Below are 5,609 nucleotides of genomic sequence, written 5' to 3'. Positions count from 1 at the left end.
AATTTTAGTTAATCTTTGTTTATTTTCAGATCATTAAAATGGAATGTCAAGTTAAGAAAAACGAGCATTTTCGACACCTCCTTCTTTTTGTTTTTAATCAAGGCTCTAAGGCCGCAAAGGCTGTTCGCGACATTTGCGCTGTGTATGGAGAGGGTGCCATGGCTGAAAGAACCGCTCGTGATTGGTATGCCAAGTTCAAAAATGGAAATTTTGACCTCAAAGACGCACCTCGTTCTGGCCGTCCAATATTGTCGCCCACGCCCTGATCGAAATGTGGGGGTATTGGAACAACATGAAATGAAGTGTTTTTACTCAAGAACACAACGCGCCGCCTAGCCTGGGAATCGAACTCGACTAGGCCACGTTTCTTCACGATGCCCAAACATCTATCTACACCAAAACAACCTAGGCTAACTATGTAGAACATTTACTTACTTTTCCATTAGTACACCAAACTAATTAGTTTTATCTAACAACTGGAATTGTTCTCCAGTCAAAACCTGAATATATTTTGTTAATTCTTCATTTATACATTATCCGTTTATCTCATTTCTACAACTGATTCCAATTAAACGAGAGAGGGAGGGTATGGGAGAGGGGGAGAGAGAGAGAAATGGGGAGAATTCTTCCCTTTCTTCGTGTTAGGAATTCGCAATTTAGGGAGAATAAAAATATTTTGTTAGCTTTCTCTGTCACGGTCAGTCACCGCTGTGAAAGCCACCCTGAGAACACATACGCACCAGCACTTTATATATATATATATATATATATAAAGAGAGAGAGAGAGAGAGTAGTGGTAGAACAAGGCATATATGCACATATATATATACGTATAAACATATGTGTGTGTGTGTATATATGTGTGTGTATATATATATATGTGTGTGTGTGTGTGTGTATGTACACACACATATATATGTAGATAGATAGATAGACAGATAGATATGTACATACATATGTACATACACAGATACATAATACATACATGTATGCGTATGTATGTGTGTATGGCCACACACAGACATATATATTTAAGCATATATATTTAAACATTTTTTAATTTCTTTCTGCAGTGCATAAACTAAAATTAAATGATATTTTTTCCTTTTTTGTCGCCACATCACACAACATGTCTGGCTTCCTCGGACTTAAACGTTGTTTGTTTCTTCTCTCTTCCCTATAGACTTCGGTTGTGTTTATTATTCAATGTACATGGAAAAAATGTCGTCAGCTTTGATTGAATAAAGATTCAAAGTAAAGATTCTAGAAACATGTTACAAGAAACTTCATTCATTTTCGGATAGAAATCCCTTATTGCAATAAAATTTATATCTTTTTTTCCATTACGGCAACTACGTTTAACTGCACGATCAAGATTCATATCTTAGGAAGAGAGGAGGTGGAGAGTAAAACATAAGGGGTAGAAGAGGAGACATGGGGGTAGAAAAGTGTTGAAGAGGGTGAAAGAGTGAGAAGAAAAGAAAAAGAGGGGAAGAGGGGAAACGAAATAAAATCATCATTTTCTATATGAAACAACCCTTCTTTGCGCAAGATCTTCATTTAACTGCATCATATACATATGACTGTATTTATTCATTTATTTATTTCTGTGTGTATGTGTGTGTGTGTGAGAGGGAGAGAGAGAGAGAGAGAGTGTGTGTGTGTGTGTGTATACTCGTAGTTAATAACAGTTTGACTTAGCTCGATATTGCATAAAATTTCATGGACACGCAAGACGTATCCATTTCGTTAGATGTTCAGAAAGAGAGTGGAGACATTATAAGAAGTTCAAAATGGTTTCTTAATACTTAGGAATCTATTGTTCAATGCAGTCAGGTGGCTGTAATACTGTCAAAGCAACCAGTTGGGGCTTGTCTAAATACCTATATGCCTTTTCGAACTTCTTTCAAAGTTTTCACTCTTGACTCTGAATACCTGACAAGATGGCTGCGTCCTACACGCCAACGAAACTTTTTGTTAATACATTTTTGCGAAGAATGACTTTAATATCTTCTTCGTTCTGCGAAAATATTATTTTCTGTGTGTTTCCTTCATTTCTATGCTCTTGATTTCATCGCTCTCTGGTATTCCCAGATATATGTTTCTTCTGCATTTAATAATTTTATATTCTCATCATTAGCTAGGCCTTTTTCCCATATTTTCCATAGGGTTTCTCTCTTTCATTTTTATCATTGTACATTTTTCAATTCCAAAAGTTATCCCAACGTCGTAGCTAAATATTCTTGCGGTTTGTACTCATGAATCCAGCTGGTTCTCGTTTTTGCCGTAGAGCTTTAAATCATCTCTAAAGTAAATAAGATGATAATTTATTTTCAAACGTAGAAGCGCCGTTAGAACAGCAGAAATATTGGGTAAATTGCCCTTACAAAGCGGAAAAATTTGTCAACAAACAGCTGTGAGCGTTTCTGCGTTTGAAGATAAATTATCATCTTATTTGTATCTTATAGTACACATTTTAACGCTTATAAAAACAAATATTAGTTTGTTTAAATTTATAGACATATCTCTAAATAGTTTTGTTTACTATACAGTTAGCTAACAAAAATTCAAAACGTATATGCATAAAAATTCTGAAAGAACATGTGGAATTTTTGCAAGAAAGTTGATTACATCGATCCAGTGCGCAACTGGTACTTATTTTATCGACTCCGACAGTCGACCTCGAGGGAATTTGGATTCAGAACGAAAATGAAGAACGAAAAGAAGAACGAAACGTCACCAAGCATTTTGCTCAACATGTTTATAATTCTGCCAACTCTCGCCGCCTTATATGAGGTGTGATATTTATTGCTTAGTATTGGAACCTTGCGAAAAGTCACAAAAAACATCTGAAAACGAAGCTTGAAAAAGTTGACTTTGACCTGAGAGTTGATGCAGTGTAGGAAACATGTCTACTAAGTACAGCAAGCATTATTTGGGAAGTTCTCAACAGAAAGTAAAAAGAAGAAGAAGAAGAAGAAGAAGAAGAAGAAGAAGAAGAAGAAGAAGAAGAAGAAGAAGAAGAAGAAGAAGAAGAAGAAGAAGAAGTTGATGATGATGATGATGATGATGATGATAGTGGTGGTGGTGATGGTGGTGAATAATAATAATAATAATAATAATATTGAATGCCAAGCAAAAAAGGGGAGGAGGAGGAGGACAATGAAGAAGAAAAAAATAAGAAAGAAAGAAATTGGAAAAAAGAACAAGGAAGAAGAAAATAGAAAGAAGAAACAAATGAAAGTAGTACAAGGGAAAAAAAAACGGTGCGTGACATAATGGACGGTTTGTATTAAATAGTTTTAAGAATGAATAAAATTTACGCCGTGTTTAACGACAGGTGTGGGGGGTGGGTTGTGCATGTTTTTAAGTCATATTCCCCTGACGGAAAAATAATGAACTATTCACTTACATTATATTATTAGAAACCATTAATTTCGACGCTATGAAATAAATGGACGATATACGTAGTTAGTCCTACATAAAACTTCCTTGTTGTTCTTTGTCATGTGAGCTAATAGAATTTTCCTTGTCATTGGTGTCCTGTAGCTGTTGCTATTGTTGTTGACATTAGTGGTGACAGTGTTGTTGTTGTTGTTGTTGTTGTTCGTCGTAGTGTTGGTTGTGGTGGTGTGAAGCCCCATTTCTGCCCTAACTGAGCGATCATAGGGTATGTAAGACGGTAGTAGACTGAACAACTCGGTTCGATCCAGAAAATCGTTGCTCCGGATATACCGCAATTCCGTCTCAAGTTAAGGACCGACTACGCAATACGTTTATGGTCAGATCTCGATATTTTAAAGCATTTTACATCATAGTGACTGAAACTATGCTCACACAATCTGGGCAACTTCTCAGATCTCTCCAATATTTTTAGCTTTTCCTGTAACAAATGCTAAATCTTTGAGTTTCTCAGTTAATTCTACCGTTAAGATGAAAGGTGTTTTAAAATTAAAAATTCCTGTGGAGCGGCGAGCTGGCAGAATCGTTAACACGCCGGGCGAAATGCTTAGATGTATTTCATCCGTCTTTACGTTCGGAGTTCAAATTCCACCGAGGTCGACTCTGCCTTTTATCTTTTCGTGGTCGATAAAAAAAAGTACCAGTTGAACACTGGGTTCGATCTAATAGACTTACCCTCTCTTCCAAATTGCTGACCTTGTGCCAAAATTTGAAACTAATTGTCTTAGCCATTTTTATTCCATAGAAAACATAATCCTTTCTACTATAGGTACAAGGCCGAAAATTTGGATGAATGGAATAGTCGATTACATTGACCCCAGTGCGTCACTGATACTTATTTCATCGACCCTGAAAGGGTGAAAGGCAAAGTAGACCTCAGCTAAATTTGAGCTCAGAACGTGAGGACGGACGAAATACCGCTAAGCATTTTGCCCGGCGTGCTAACGAGTCTGCCAGTTCGGAAACATGTAAATAAATTTGAAAACTGCGATTTCGTTGCTTGGCCTCTCTCACAGATTTCACGGGAGATACTTCAAGCATGACTGATGTTTCCTCTTCGCTCTCACTCCCTACCATAAAGACAACTGAGGAAGTAGAGGACTATGACATCATAATACATAAACAATTTATGAATAAGGTTTACTTGAAAACTTTGACAACATTACCCGTAACATTGATTCAACCACAATAACTAGTTTAACACGACAACACTGCCAGCCTACACCACTAACAGCAACAGCCTTCGTTTTCTCCATTTCCATAGCTAGAGCACTTCTTGCTTCCGTCTGTATATATTAATCGCAGTAGGTGCGTAGCGGTTTATTTGAAACCGGAACTTTTATTCTAACAGGCGAATAATTTAAATTCCTTTTTAGTGAGGTGCTTGTTTCAGACACACAAATTTTCATAATACTAGCTGATTGATAACTTAATCGATGAGTATAATAACGAGAACATAAATCGTAATACGATCTGGTAAAAATAATCAAATTAAGTCAAATGAAAATTCAGACTGGAAAAGTTCAAGGAAAAACGCTTCAAGTAACGGACCGCTGATCACGTCAAAAGGCAGACCTGTTTGGAAAAGAAATGAGTAAGGAAAGCATTACACTAACGGACGGATGGTTTTTTGTTGTTGGCACTCTGTCGGTTGCGACGACGAGGGTTGCAGTTGATCCGATCAACGGAACAGCCTGCTCGTGAAATTAACGTGCAAGTGGCTGAGCACTCCACAGACACGTGTACCCTTAACCTAGTTCTCGGGGGATTTTCAGCGTGACAAGGCTGACCCTTTGAATTATAAGCACAACAGAAACAGGAAGTAAGAGTATGAGAAAGTTGTGGTGAAAGAGTACAACAGGGTTCGCCACCACCCACTGCCGGAGCCTCGTGGAGCTTTAGGTATTTTCGCCCAATAAACACTCACAACACCCGGTCTGGGAATCGAAACTGCGATCCTATGACCGCGAGTCCGCTGCCCTAACCACTGGGCCATTGCGCCTCCACCGACGGATGATTTAACAAGTGGAAAAAGAAGATAAAATGCTATATACACATTCCTGACGAGGACAAAAGTGATTATTATTATTTTTTTATTAGCAGCTGAACAGTGGATTAAGACAAAATGATAACAAAAATTATTGTAT

General features: G+C 37.4%; 1 protein-coding gene across 1 annotated transcript in view; it reads right to left on the bottom strand.

Annotated features, from left to right (window-relative positions):
- LOC106875962 (prostaglandin E2 receptor EP4 subtype) overlaps window positions 1–5,609 on the bottom strand; it is a 69,192-nt gene that overhangs the window by 6,277 nt on the left and 57,306 nt on the right. The window lies entirely within an intron of this gene.

The sequence above is a fragment of the Octopus bimaculoides genome, chromosome 13 (genome assembly GCF_001194135.2).
Source record: "Octopus bimaculoides isolate UCB-OBI-ISO-001 chromosome 13, ASM119413v2, whole genome shotgun sequence".
NCBI classification, from domain to species: Eukaryota; Metazoa; Mollusca; class Cephalopoda; order Octopoda; family Octopodidae; genus Octopus; species Octopus bimaculoides.
Note: the sequence above shows the minus strand (reverse complement) of the source record. Positions and strands in the feature narration are given on the sequence as shown.